This window comes from Neopelma chrysocephalum, unplaced genomic scaffold (genome assembly GCF_003984885.1).
Source record: "Neopelma chrysocephalum unplaced genomic scaffold, ASM398488v2 Primary Assembly neopelma1_63, whole genome shotgun sequence".
Classification (NCBI taxonomy): domain Eukaryota; kingdom Metazoa; phylum Chordata; class Aves; order Passeriformes; family Pipridae; genus Neopelma; species Neopelma chrysocephalum.
In genome coordinates this window covers 15,441,067-15,456,296 of record NW_020897720.1, presented here as the reverse complement: position 1 = coordinate 15,456,296, position 15,230 = coordinate 15,441,067, and the positions used below count along the sequence as shown (strand labels likewise).

Here is a 15,230-nt window from a genome sequence, read left to right as displayed (position 1 = left end):
TTTTCCCTCAGCAGGAGGGGGACTCACCAGAGCAGCTTCAAATAAACAAACCCTCACTATCAGCCAGGGAAGGACCAAAGTCTTAAATAACAAGTGTGTGTCTGATCCTCTTGTTTGAATTAGGAAAAGCCACGAGTGGGGTGTTTGTGTAGATAATTGAAACAGTGGTTTAGGGAGAAGTGTCTTCAGAATTCTCTCCAAATCCTAGTAGAGATTATTTTTCTGTACAATATCTCAGGGGGAAAAAAGTGAAGTATTAGGGAGTCTTGTTCAAAGTTTGACATGTGCAGAACATGGTTTATAGTTCCCAGTGGCACAGATGGAACTGCTGAAGGACTCTGAGCTCGTAGTCCAAGAGAAAATGTCATCTAAGGTCAGTCACTGTTTGCTTACTCTATAGGAAAAAAAAAAATCTCTAAATTTGTCTCTGTTAAACACAACTGGCTCTACCAAGGCTTTTTCTTTCTCCTCCCAGCGGAGCAAAATGGGAATTTCTGAGCTTTAGAATAAAACCCCACCTTGGCTTTTCCTGTGTGGTTTAAATTTACTTGTTTTGTTTTGCTTTATTCGGTAGCTTAGGAGTAGATGTGGGCAGTTCTCTGGTGACTCTGACTCTCATTTGCAAACACACAAAGCAGGAGGTCTCAGAGTTCCTCACACAGCAATTGCTGAGGCTGCTCTTCGAGGGGATGTGTCTTGTTGGGCTTCTGTGTGACAAAGAGCTCGTAATACAGCATATGCTTTCACTTCAGGTAATTATATCCTTGCTTCACAATTCTAAGGCATGCACCCTGAATTTTTTTTAATTTTTTTTCAACTCCCTTGAAAAATTCCACAAGAGTCCCTGGTGGTTTTGTAATTACTTTACAGCAGAAAGAATATTTATGGCCCTTTAGATCTGCACAGACAGGTATGGACTAAAACTACACTTAAAACAGAAGAAATTAAGCTTTTTTTAAATCCTCACTGGGGTTCTAATGCAAATAAGACCCCCTTGCCCTGCATCCAGCACTAGCAAAAGATGTTGAGGTGCCATTATATGAGGCAAAAAGTGCTAAAAAACCAAGACAACAATAAACCAACGCAGGTTTCAAAGAAAGTCTTATTTCAAGGCAGTAAAAATGTTAATCACTGTTTACCCTGAGCAGATGGAGCACATAAATTGCTGGTGGTGTTTCCCAGACACAAACAGAAGTTAAAGAACCGTAAAAACCCCAGGATCACACACAGACAGCAAATAAGGAAAACTTTTAACTCTTGTCATTACAATTTCCTGAGCACTGTGTTGACACCTCTGACAGGGAATTCCCTCTCAGTGTCCTGCCATTGGAAAAGTTTGTGCTTTTTGGGACCAGCTCCCCCTTAAGCCTTTTCCACTGGCTCAGAGACCAACCATTTAAACTCCAGCCGCTCCTGGGGTGTGCCCTGTGTCACTTTGGGAATGCCCAAGTGCACTTTTTATGTAATGAAAAGAAAAAAAACCTTTGTAAGGATCTGTTAACAGATTAGTTTTTTTCCTGCTACCCCTGGCTGTGTTATCTTGTCAGAACAGCTTTATCTTCTTTTTGATAAGCTTCCCATTGAGGACACACAAAGGATTCTGGAACTCTCTGTATATTGCTCACCTTGCTACTTTCCCTGCCCCTTTCTCTATCCCTTCCCAGATGCTCCCTTTACACCTTCTCCCTTATCCGCACTCACACTTTTTAATCCCAAACCTTGAAAGGCAAAATATTCCAGCTGAAGAATCGCTGGCTCTGTGCCTGGTTGTCACCTGGTTGTGTTCTCACAGCTCTGTCCTCTGCCACAAGGTCACTCTTCCCCCAACTCCTGCCATAGGGAGAGGGAAGGAGACAATGATTGGGAAGGATTCCTGCAAATCCTGCTCCATAAATTCAGCCAAGTGCCAAGGGGAGGAGTGAGAGCTGGATTTTATTGCTTCCTCTTCATAGAGACAACAGTAGGTTTGAGCTCTGACTTTTTTTCTTTTACCTGCTTTGCATTTAGTTTGGGCCAAACCCCCATTTTCAGGGTTTGCCAGGCTTTGCTTCTCCCAAGGGAAGAGAAGGAAGTTCCCCCCCTTAGATCTACTTTTGTCTCCTAACATGGGCAGTCCCAGTGTGCCCAGGGAGCTCCCTGAGCTCTGCCCTCTGGAGTTCTGTGTCCTGGGCAGGTCTCTCATGCCTGGTGTGAACAAAAACTCACAACTTTATTTCACTTTAAGTGTCTCACGTGGTATTTTTTTTTTCTTCTCTCTTACAACACTAAATATGAAACTTGTTTGGAAAGAAAAAGTTAAGCAGAAAAAGCAGCAGGACAAGGCACGTTTCTGTCCAAGCTGTGATCTGATGGATCTGGGGCTGTGGAACTGTCTCCTGGCAAACACACACCCACTGCACCCCCAGGAAAACTCAGGAGATGTTTGAACACCAAAATGTTCAGGTTATCAATACAGGGCATCCAAGCTGCAAACAGATGCCTGTGTGCACTTACCACGTGTTCTGAATGTGCTAAAATGAGCTCTGTTATTCACTTACTTCATTTTGTAGTTAATTTCTGCAGAATATCTGTTTGTTTTGCCAGTGCTTTTAATGGTAGCTTTGTCAGTTTTAGAGGATATAAATTGTGAGAGAAACTATGGGGTTGGATCAGTTGCTTTTTATTTTGCCAGAATTTGGAGACCTATTTACAGACGTCTAAGCAGACATTAGGAATTCCTGGAAAGAAAATTAACAATTCATAGCTTTCCAGGGTACTTGTCCTACAGTGAGAAGTAAATACAGAAGAAAAGGGCATGTGCATTGATTCTGATTTCAAATAAACTTGGATACAGGTTAATGTAAGAACTACATTCAAGATATTTCTACCCAAATTAAAAACCAATGAACTAGATGTTAATGAGGAGAGACATGTGAAACAGGGATAGATGCATTTGATGAAGATATAAAATAAAAATATGAAGAGAGAAGAAAATAACCATTTTGATGAAATCTTGGAGACAAGTGAGAGAGAAGTGGGTGCCAAGGAATTGGTATAAATTTTGTCAGAAAAATTAAGTGGAAATCATTATTTCCTCAATTCCACAATAAGAAAGAAAACAGAATTTAGCAGACATTACAACTAATAATGGACTTTAAAATAGATAGATGGTTGTACAGAAGGGGCCCAAATGAGAGGCAGTGGCTTTTCCCAGGCACTGGTGTGACTGAGGTTGGTGTTCCAGGTCCAGGAGGTGATGGTTTGAATGGAGATGGGTTGGGACAGGTTCACACTGAGAGAGGGAAAACAGGAAAACAGCCTGTGTGGGCTTGCAAGTGATGAACTGAGGGAGGGTGTGTGGAATGAGCTCAGTGGACTGTCCCTGGGTTTGTTGTGATGGATTTGACCATTTTCCTGCCAGCCCAGACAGGAGCAAAGCCTGTTGATGGCTCTCAGTGCTGGGGAGCCAAAGCTGGGAACAGCCCCAGTGACACCAGGATCGGGTGGGACTCTGAGAAACCAGGACAGAGGGTATTAAATGATCATTTCAGACACTGAAGAGATCATTAAAAAGCAATAGAGACGCTCAGCACATCTTGGATTTCTGCCTCTTCCCTTCTCTCCATGCTCTGAAATGACAGAGGCTTTTAAGGCCAGAAATGCTGATGAACAGACGCTTTAAATGATACTTTTATAATGTTTGAAGAAATAGATCTTCCCCACCCTTAGTAATATGAACTGCACCTACCCACCCCTCAGAACTGTGATTAACCCTGCACCACCCCAAACACCCTCCTTGTGCCACCTGCCCACACTCACTGCAGAGCAGAGGGGGGATTTTGGCTTTTAAATAATACAGAAAAGGCAGAAAAAGCATTAAGAAAGTGGCATAAAGTGTCAACCTGTTGAAAAGATTGACTCTGAGCTGAGAACACAGACAGCTCCTGTGCCATCTGCTGTACCTGGAGATATCTGGCAAAGGGCTGCAGCAGTGTCAGGTGGAGAAGCTACAGGAGACATTCTAAGGTCATGGATGGGATAAAAACAGAAAGAAAGGATGCTGTGTCCCTGTCTGGTGCCAGAAATGGTTTCCTGACCAATACCAGTTTGATGGGGAGAAATAAAGAAACTCCCAGAGTGCTAAAGGGAAATACAAATAGTTCTGAATAAGCACAGGGGGAATAAAAAGGAAAAGGGAACTTGAGGCTCTGCTGTGGCCCAGGGACAGCACCAGCTGTGTGTGTGTGAGGAGTGAGGAGGTGACTCCTGAAATCCAGACTGATGGTTCTAAACACCTTCCAGGAGGCATTTGGAGGAATTTAAAGGTCTATGAATCTCAGGGGACTTGGACTTGGCATCTACTCATCAATGCCAGCCATAGCCCTGGAAGAGATTTGTCATCCTACCAATTAATTTAGCCCCCAGTCTGCCAGTTCAATCTTTTGTTGTTTGTGGCCATTCTTAAAAATGTAGCTATTCCCTTTCTTTCAGTCTGTGGCTACTTGGAGCAAATTTTGTATTTGTTTAGAAAGTTCTCTATCAAACCCTGCCTTGCTTTACTTGTGTGCTTGGCTTTGGGATCTCACTTGCACAAACTGCAAGGCCAGATCCTGCTTAAGAGAAAGGATAAGGTCATCACTGTATGCCTGATATTTTAAGGTATTGGATTATATACCATGCTATCAAAAGGAAAAAATAGCTTTATTTTTATAGTAAGTTCGTCAAATATTAAAATCAACTATTTAAATTCAGTTGTAGTAACAAAAGAAGGTGAATTCTGGAACACAAAGTAGGGAGGGAAGTATTGTAAAGCAGACCTAGAAAATAGAAAAGATGGCAGGAGGGAAAGATTAATTTAGTTGAGTATTTTTCTGGCTAATAATTACATTTGAAAGGCCAAAGAACATGCACTCCTTATGGTGTCCATGATTGGAGAGGATATGAAAGTGTTTGGAATTTGACTTGATGAGTAATTTCTAAATGCAAATGTGTGGTGGTGGAGGCATCAGATGAGAGCAGGGTCAGCAGGGCTGCACTAACTCACCCCCACTGTGCAGCACAGTCAGATTAGTTCCCATCACTTGTGAACCCGGGGCAGAGCTCATTTTACTGACAGAAATCCCTGTGAAAGGACCCAGATGTCAGCGACAAAAAGGGAGTGAGAAAACTGTCCTGATTGAGTTATGGCAGAATTCAGGGAACTGGGTTATTGCTGCTGCCGTGGATGTTCAGAAAACCCCCCAGAAGATTTAAAGGATGATTCTGCAAAGTCCATTCAGTTTTCCTGGGCTGGCAGTTAATTTTTTGCATCACAAGGAAATTTAAAAGCCGTATCTGCCATTAGAGTAAAGACAAATAGCAGTGAGAGGCTGAGCTCCTGCCAGGAGGGAAATAATGGGCAGTGCTCTGAAGGGCTCCATTATCTTTAACGGGCCTTTCTTTGGAAGGCAATCACTACCTAACCAGGATTTTATGCAAATACCTCCTGAGGAGGCATTAGGAATATAGAGCTGTAGCACTCTGTATTTATCAACATCCTTTTGTTATTTTAAAAGCTATATTGGAGAAAACCCCAGGATGCCACTGTCCTCCCTCTCCCATCTGATGTTGAGGAGATCAGTGCAGGAGCAGCAGAAAATCAGTACAGGAAATTCCTAAAGCACTGCTGGATAAACTGGACAAATGTTGCTTTAGTAATCGAGTGGTCTTTTTAGGTTTACTACATTTTTTTTTCATTATGCCATAGAAACTTCCAAAATATTTTTCTCTGAATCTGGTCCCTTTCATAAATCCATCAGTTTGGGATTTGTACATTGCACTTTGTAGGCTTAGAACCTCTGGAACATACACTGTTCTGTTCCAATCCTGAGCACTGAATTACTTAAGTTGCTAAATTAATGATAAAGGGTTTAAAGTTTGTTTCTGTAAAATACACTTTACCTGATTATTGTTCTACCTGAAATGATTTGACTATTTCATATGCATATGGGCATGAATATGGAAATATTTGGTTATATTTATTTATATATTACTATATTTGTTTCTATATGATTATATTTACATATTATATTTTTATACATACAGTTATATGGCAATATATAGTCAGATACTTTTATGGGCAGTAAAATCTGCTGCGACTCTCAGGGAGTAAAATATCTGTAGGACCTAAAAACTAATTTTGCACCTCTGCAAAATATTTGTAGCTCAAGAAGGAGGTGAGAATTCCCATCACTTCTAGTTGTTCAAGTTCCTATTTGTTTAGATCACATCTGTGCTGCCCTCTGTTCTCTGCAATAAAATGTGTATTTTTTTATATGAATCTAAGATTACTGTGTGATATCACCTGAACTGACTCTGATCATACTTAGGCACTGATTTCACACAGTGAAAGTGTGTTTTCTGACCTCTCTGATGACAGAGGTCAAACCCAGAGCATTGGCAGGATTGTCTGATGACCTGGATGGACTTTCCAGTGCTGGAGTTGCAGTGACTTTGTAGTTCAGCAACGAGCCCAGGAAACTTCTGCAGACATTTTCAGCTGTGGTTTAATGGTCATAACCATGTGCTAGAGCAGGGGCACAAGTGTTAATTGTACATTCATCTGACACTGTTGAAAGTGGTTTATTATGTCATTAAGGATCAATAATGCCACAGAAATGACTGTCCCAGCACTGACACCCCTGAGCCAGTGGAGCTCTGCCTGGTGCTCTGCTGGGCAGGAGGCTGGAGCAGATAAATGTTCATCTTATCTCAGGCATCAGAAATCACCTCCCCTCTGCTGGGCTCCAAAGCTGTTCTCTCTTGTTCTCACTGATTGGGGTGAGGAGAAGTCTGGGCATCCCTGGCTGCACAGAACAGAGGGGAACACAGGCAGTGAGCTCAGCCTGCACACTGGGGGGGTTTAGGGGAGATTCACCTGGAAGTCCAACCTATAACAATCAGAAAGGAACCCCTGAACTTCTCTCTTGTAGCTGCTGTATGTGCTTGCATGCTTGGAGACTGAAGGCAGCTGCTCCAATGCTTTATTTTTGCTTTATCATTTTCCTCTATACCCAACTCTTTTACCACATGCAGAAAAAGGAAATCCCTGAAGTGCTTTTCCTAAAAGAAGGCCAGTCAGAACAGATCACAATTGTAGTGCAAATAGTGTTTATTTAATTTGATTTTCATGTACCCTTCATTGTCTACTGTCTTTTCCATTCTCATTTCCATCTGGAAGGCTGGGAAGGCAGCTGGCTTCCCAGCAGACACCAACTCCCCAATTAGGGAGCTGGCATGCAGCTCTGCTCCCTGTTTGGGAGCCTGGCTGCCTTGCTGGCCCTGTGGCACACTTGCCCACTCCATCCATTGGCACTGGGAGCCTGGCCCTGGGTCAGGAGTGGGAAGGGTTCCACTGGCTCTGGAACAGCAAGGACACTGTGTGTGAGCAGGCAATAGGAAACACAGGGATTACAGGGATTTAAAGGCAGTTTGCTGGGTTATCAGTGCTCTTCCCTGAGGGAAATGTGTTGGGTGTCTCAGCAGGGTGGCACAAGGATGCTCTGCTTGTGCTGCTGCCTGTAAATCAGGAACATGCTCCTGTTCCCCACAAACCTCTCTGTGGGATCTGTAACCTCTGAGCAGCTCTAATCTCTGAGGCTATTTTTAATCCTTCAGTTCTTCAGTTCAGTTTGTCTCCTCTCCTCTTCTGCTGTAGGTTCACATAACTCAGAAATACTGTGGACTTAGGTATTGCCAAAGATTTTTCTGATGTTCAAAGTCCCTTCCAAGGTTTCCTGCATTTTCTTTGCTATTCTGAGAAGCAGCAGAGCATGATCCTTGGCTGCTTGCTTCTCCTGATGTTGGCTTGCCTGCAGATTAGAGAATTATAGAGTCACTGTTCTAATTTAGGGGAGCTGGATGATTGGAAATCTAGATGAGGGAAAACAGAAGGCAAGCAATAAGCAATAAACTTATATAACATAGACACACCTGGTGTGTGAGTGTATTGTATAACACAGTTTCTCTCAGGCCAAAAAATTTCACAGAAATTACTTGAAGAGAGATTATTTTAGAACTGATAATTGTGGTTCTTGCTGAAATTCCTGGATCAGCAGTTTTATTTCTCTTTTCCCCTTCGACTTTCCCGTACCATTGCAGAGCTGCCCAGCACTCTGGCACAGACACCACAGTCAGTTTTTAGGACCTGTCTGACAGGCTCACAGTCACATCCATCCCCCCAAAATACTGCTCATAACTTGGGATGTCCAAGCTGCCACCAGCCATGTTCCCTTTGTTATTAAACCAACTGAGATTCCACCAGTGCCCCAACAAGAGGATGCTCCACACTCCCTCACAGAGTGAGCCTTTCCTCAGCCCTGGTAATGAATCAGGATGGACCCTTCCAGGTTAGTGTTATGAAAATTTAAGCTTTTTGGTTTTACCATATTTTTCACTGAGTTTTGTTTGGTTTTTTTCCAGAAGGTCTAAAGATAAAAGGTTCAGAAGGCAAAATTCAATTACATTTAGGAGGCTCATGCTTTTGTCTCTTAGTAAATCCAAACCCAAGAATAGATTTCACTTTTCCACCTTCACTTTGTGGATTCATACAGCAGTTATCTAAAGAGAACACAGCATTTTGTACACATCAGTTACTGACACAGGTTATTTTTATCTTTTGCTTTCTCCAGCAAACAAGCCTTGTTACCTTCCTTGTACAGAGAGCAGCTCCAGGCAGGGGAAAGGCCACCCTGGAAAATTCAGCAGGTGCATCTCAGAGCTGGCCTAAAACCAGAGAGCACCTGAACCAGGGAGGGACAACAGAGCCCACCCTTGAGTTGTGCCTTTACTCACTCACCCCCATCCTTCCAGCCCCTCCTCTTCCCCAGAGCAGCAACATCTGGGGGGTTTGCTTTCTAGTGAGGGGGCAATGGGAAAAGGGGAGATAATGGGCTGGTTCTAGAACCAAATTCTAATTAATCTGAACACAGAGATTGTTATGTCACCAAGCCCAGCTCCAACTTAGGCAGCAGGTGGGGTTTTATGTTGGAGCACAGGTCCCCCTGGGAGGTGTTTAGTTTTCAGAACGTCCCATGTGGTTCTTGGTTTTGATTCTGCAGACATAATCTGCAGCTTAAGAAAACAAATGTTTCATTTAATCATAGTGAATAGATCCAGAATCAATTTCTGTGGTTATTTCATCTCTTCTGGAAAGTCTAATGAAATCTAATAGATCAAGAAAAACTTACTCCAGTTATCATACACTTGATGACAGTTTTTACCAACTCCTTTGTCTGCCCTTCCTGGAGCAGAGGTCACCAGCCACAGGCCAATGTGTTTTAATAATCTTGGCCAGAAGCTGCTTTTCTTCCCCTTCATGCTTGAGGAAAGGCTGGAGGTGCTTTGCCACCTCCTCCAGGCAGATCCTCTGTGTGGGGTTGGAATCCCAGCCTGGGGAAGGTTCTGGCTGCTGCTGCATCCTCAGCCTTTGATTTGCATCTGCCCAGCAAAGAGCACTCCAGGGGTGACTTCAGGCTTTGCTGCAGGATTTTCTCCCTGTCCTGTTGCAGTTTGAAGGCCTTGGCTGGGTTCCAGGCACTAATTACATCCTGTTGGGTTCATTTTCCTGCCGTTCCCCTGCAGCTGATGTTTGTCACTCCTTGCAGGAGTGCAGGGTGGAACTGCTCTGAACTTCCAGGGTTCACACTGAACAGTTCTGGGGCACCAAACCCACCCCTGAACTGGGACTGTGCCCGTTTGACAAACTGAGACACAGAGGAGCTTGAAAAACATTATTCACACTTCATGACAATGCCAGTGGATTAACTGGCACAAAAGTCTTTTTCTGACCCAGCACCAATATTATACATCAGAATTCACTTCAGTGATCACAGATGAGATCTTAAAATAGGACTTCTCCAGTAGTTATGATTAACACCTGCTGTTCACAGAGCCTTTGAAAAAAAAACTGATGCAACCAAGAGAGTTAATGGAAGTGTTGCAGAATCCTGTAAAAAAAAAATTAACTATGTAAAAGTGGATTGGAAATTATTTTCTTGTTGTAATGATCATGTCTTGAACATTTAGAAAGGTAGGAAATCTTCTAAGATTCTTTTTTCCCACTGTACATAGTTTGCTTCCATGTCCTAAAGGTGTTCTTTAGTAATATCTTGCCAATGTTTAGTTCTAGTGCAGGGGAAAAGTGCCCAGTACATGAAGTGTGATGCTCTTTTGCTGTACCTGCTGCCAGAGCCAATATCTCAGAAGGAAATGGAGCCTTTAAAGTCTTTACAGAACCAGCCTTGTGGTTCTTACTGATGTAAGTACTTGGGAAGATGTTGTGATATAACTGCTGAGCCTCCCAAGGCATGGGCTGTTCTGCTGAGGTGATATTGCATTACATTGTGTCGTGGAATGTTTCTAAATAATAAAAGCAATATAATTTTCTGGCCTCCTTTTGGCTCTGGGTCTGCTCTGTGGGGTATTTATTCATTAGCATGTGAGAGCAGAGCCTGGCTGCTGGCTCAGGCTCCTCTGCTCCACTGATTTAAACCAGATTGGATAGATCTGCAATTCAATGAAGAACTTGCATAAAATTAAATCCCTCTACCTTATTATTTTTCTCCTGCATCTCAAAGCCCTTGTGAGAAATGCTTTAATTAAAGAAGCGTCACCATGGCTTTGGTTTCAGTCACATTGGTTCAGACTTTAGAACTGACATGATGCTCTGCCCTGCTCTGTGAAGAGAAAAAAATAAAGTGCTGAGAGGGAGACAGGAAGAAAATATTCTCTCCCTGTGTCAGAAATCAGATCTTGTAACAAGTTTTCCTTTGTCCTTTTGCTCCTGAACATCCTCTTCCACCCAGCCCAGTCCATGTTATTGGGAACAGCTGCTTTGGGAGGGTGGGATGAGGGGGATGTTTGCCCCTGTTGGGTCAGGACCTCTCACACACCTTTCTCTGCCATTTACACTGGAACTGGGGTGGTGCCCATTTTTGTTCTCTGTATCCTGAGAAAAATTCCTGGTTTGTGTGACTGCTCCAATTTAGTTTTTGTTAAACAGATTCACCCCTCCCTGAGCAAGCACAGAACTCCTGCATCCCATAGTTCCCTCTCTGTCACACAGAGCACAGCTGGATTCTGCCCTGGAATAGCATCAGTGTCCTCATTGATCCTACAGAACCCACCAAAGGCAGGAGTTGGACTAAAATCAGCTGTTCAACCTTTAACTCGTGCCAGGATGGAGAGGGGATGCTCTGAAGTCAGGAGACCTTCAGACCAGAGAGATCAGAGGGTTCACAGGGGTCTCTCAGGCTCAGCCCCTGTTCCAGCCCAGCCCTTGGGTGTGTGCAGAGTCCTGGGGCAGTGTCCTGTCCAACACTTTGGGTTGTCTGGGGGTGCCTGGCCATGGCTGAGACAGAAGAGTTCACTTTCCATTTTACATCTTTTCTTACTCAGGGCTGGTCACATAAATACTCAGATCAAACAGGGTATTATTCAAACAGATTTATTTATTAAGTGAATCATTCTGGGAGGTTTCTGACTTGAACAACAGCCACAGTAAAACCTTCTCCTGCTCTAGATTTACACCATGGTTTGATGTTGTGCACGTGGTGTGAGGCTGTATCACATCTGTGTTGTTTCCAGCTCTCCCTGTTGGACCATTTTCCAACATTATCTTGCATTAGACTGATAATGAGAGCTCTGGGCATCCCACTGGGGGCTGGGGTGGAGCTGCAGTTTAACAGGTTAATATTTGCACAACAGGTTTGCAGAGTATATCTTGGAGGGGCTGGCAGAAGGGATGGTCTTCAAATTTTCTGTCACTGCTCAGCTTCAGGTACCTCCATTAAGGAACATTTAAAGATAAGATACCTTCTAATTATGCTCAAGGAAGAATAGAATGTAAAAAGAAAAAGGAGAGAAAACTCACACCCAAACAAAAACCCAACTAAAGCCTGGTTTTCTATTTTTTTTCCTAATTATCCATTATATCCTTGTGGAATTTTTAACCATAAAATTTCCTTCTGTCATAGCATCTTTGGGCTTTCATTTGTATTTTAACCATTTCCCCTGTAAAAATTGTGTGTTTGTAGCTGAATTTTGGGGCAAATATCACAGTATTTCCTGTATGATGGAACAGGCAGTTTCCTTTCTCAGCAGAGTTGCTGTGAAACTTTATCAATTACTGTTTGTAGGTAACTCTGAAGTGGTAAAGCAGAAGCTGGTAGGGAACAGCAAGGAACTGTCATTTTTGACACTACAGGAAATAGGAAATAAATCCTGGAAATGCTGTTCTCTGCTTATCATGCCATGGACAATTTGTGGGGATTTGTTTCTTGAATGCTCCTTGAGCAAGTAAAATAAATGTATTTATCGAGGATGCAGCAAATGACAACAGCTCTGAGTAATTATCTTGAAATCTTTCTCAAATGCCACAGCTTTCAAAAAGATATCATATAGCATTTCCTCCAAACAAAGAGCCTCAGTAATTATTCATCCTTATTTTCCCAGGTTTGTTAAGTGGTTCAGCAGCCTGACTCTGGCAGAACAAAGGAAATGCAATACAAATGTAATCATATATTTGTGCTGCAGGTTTGGCCATGGCTCTGCAGTTCTAGAAGAGTTAATGCCCATTAAACTCCTCCATCCTGGTGTGTACACAAACAGCTGTGGCTCTTGTATAATTCTGAATAATTTTTCTATTTAATTTATCTATCTATTTATTAAATGTATTTAATTTATCTATTAGCTTATTTATCTATATAAAAAAATCTATTTGCCGTGGTAGTGTGAAAATACTCCCCAGAAGCAGGCAGAGAGAAGGTCCTGATCCCCAATCCTCTGCTGGGGTTCCATGGATCCTCCAAGTGCTTGGCTGTTCCACACCAGTGGTGTGACAACCATTGGTACAGTCAAGCTTCAAAGGCAGAGTCAGCAAATGGCTTTTTACAGAAGGTGCGGCAGCTGAAACTGTGCAATGTTCTGGCTCTGCCACAAAGGATTTTCTTTCCTGTACCCAGAGCAAACAGCCCCGTGTCCAGTTTGCACATCTGATTCCCTGCACTGATCCACACAACCCTGTTCCCCCAGATCCCACCAACCCCTCCGAGCTGGGTCAGAGCTGTGGGAGCTCAGGGGGTGTCTCTGAGAGCACAGCTCAGAACTTTGATTAGGAAAGGAAAAGCATTTTCTCTGCCTTTTGAAAATAGACCTGGATAGTTTACAGTAAGGGTGACTTCAACACCCCCCAACTTAAAATGGTGAACACTTCAGAGTTTTTGTAGAAACCCACTGATCTGGAGATATTTCTGTGACAGGAGGCTCCAGGATGGGCTGTCAGGTTTGAAAATCTGCCATTCTTCCCACGTGTTCCAGACTTTCCCCATCTCCAGAGCCAAATCTCCTTCAGAACCCTCTCTTTCTTTTCCCTTTCCCTCAAGCAAGCTAATAATAGAATCCAGTGTCTCCAGGATATTTTGGAAGGATGGGGTAGGGTCTTCCCTTTTTTTCTGTGTTTCCCAGACTAACTCTGCCTTCTCCAGGAGGTGTTTGGGCAGTGCTCTCAGGCACAGGGTGGATTCTTGGGGAGTCTTGTACAGGGCCAGGAGTTGGAATCGATGACCCTCGTGGGCCCCTTCCAATTCAGGATATTCTACAATTCTTACTTAAAAAATAAATGTGAGGGAAATGCTTTTGTTCAGCTTATCACACCCTAAAATATGTTACTTTTAAATACAATGTTTTTAATATAGGTCTCTTTAATTTAGAGAGCAGAAGCTTGTTTGGTTATTACAATATTAACTGGCTCCTGTTGTTAACAGTTCAATTCCTCAAGGCTCTGAGCAGACATTAAAGAGGTCAGGGGAGGAGACCAACAGTCCCCAAGGGATTTATTTCCACCCACAATCTTTGCACTGAAAACTCCAGTGTAATTTATAAAAAAAAGGGAAGAAATGAAGCTTCTTAGTGCCCTCTCTGGGACAGCACAGCCAGGCCTTTGGTGGGTGAACTGAGTTCATCACCTCCCTTTTCGTCTCCCTGCTCTGGCCAAGACCCAGAGAGGAGAAACAGAGAAGAATCATCTGAGCTTGGCTGCAAGGGAATGGGGAATTCCAGGAGCTGATTGTTTATAGGCACAAACAAGGACTTGGGTCCCTTTGGCAGCTCTAAAGCATCTCTGCTTGGCAGGAGTGGGGATGAGAGAGGTTACAGATATCAAACTTCTCAACTCCTCCCTCCTTCCCCCCAGACAGGACACTTTATAAACAAGGGAGACTCTGCAAAGTGTCCTGAGCTTCCCCTGCAGCCCAGGTGTGACTTCTGAGCCTCCCAGGGGAGAAAGGATCTCTTACCTCTGAGCAGCTAAGAAAGCCCTCTCCAGTCCCTCTTCATTCCACATTCTGATAGAGCCAATAAGGCAGGAATAATTTGGGATTCTGAGCCCTGTTTCCCTGCCCTTGCTAACTGTGGATCCAGGTTTCCCCTTCCAACAGGATCTTTTCTTCCCAGGTGAATGTTCCAAGGAGGTAAGACATGACTTGTGTCACTGTCTTCTCTCTGTCCCAGTATTGAACTGGGAAGGTGCCAGGGGGATGGGACTGTGGAATACTTGGATTATTCTGTGTCTAGAAAAGGGCTTCTTTTCTTTTGTGGCTGCTGTTTCCTCCAGTTGGATCCAGAGGGTTGAATATGGAGCTTTACTTTGCATTTTGCAAAACGTTCCAGGCTTCCTTTCACTGAGACTCAGTTACTGCAGCTGCTTAATTAACTGTTTCCAAAATCCAAGAAACTATAAATCTTCATCCCAGCAGGAACTGCATTAATATTCTCAGTGATGAAAGGCAAACAAGATAGTGTGTCACAGCAGGATGTCTCTTTCTATAGGGACAGATATTCCATCTTGTTATTAATGGTAATGTTTTGTGGAACTAGTATAAACAGATTTGCTTAGAAAAGGGAAATGATGCTTTTGTTATTTTTTGGAAGTAAATGTTACATGTTACTTAAAATAGAAGATTTTTACAGGTCAAGGTAGGTGATGGCCTCCCTCATCCAAGCAAATTATCATCTCACAACATGAAGATTTGACTTGGTTCACAAAGGTAGTTCTTTAATGTCAAAATTTAAAATAGGCTGCAGTAGCATATATATTGTTTGGGGTTTTTTATATTAAAATATGACTAACACTTCCTCCCTGGACATGTAAGGGTTTGGACTCGTGGCATAAAATACAAAGTCTTGAGGAAGACCTTAGTTGTTATTTCAAAGCC

General features: G+C 43.0%; 1 protein-coding gene and 1 long non-coding RNA gene across 3 annotated transcripts in view; one reads left to right on the top strand and one right to left on the bottom strand.

Annotated features, from left to right (window-relative positions):
- The window catches only part of ATP10B (ATPase phospholipid transporting 10B (putative)), a 174,681-nt gene that overhangs the window by 35,477 nt on the left and 123,974 nt on the right, over nucleotides 1-15,230 (top strand). The gene's annotated exons all lie outside the window — the stretch shown is intronic.
- On the bottom strand, nucleotides 7,595-11,061 carry LOC113967245. Its single transcript, XR_003534125.1, has 3 exons — nucleotides 10,911-11,061; nucleotides 10,568-10,694; nucleotides 7,595-7,829 (listed from the first exon to the last, which is right to left on the bottom strand). It is a non-coding gene; the product is annotated as an uncharacterized LOC113967245 (long non-coding RNA).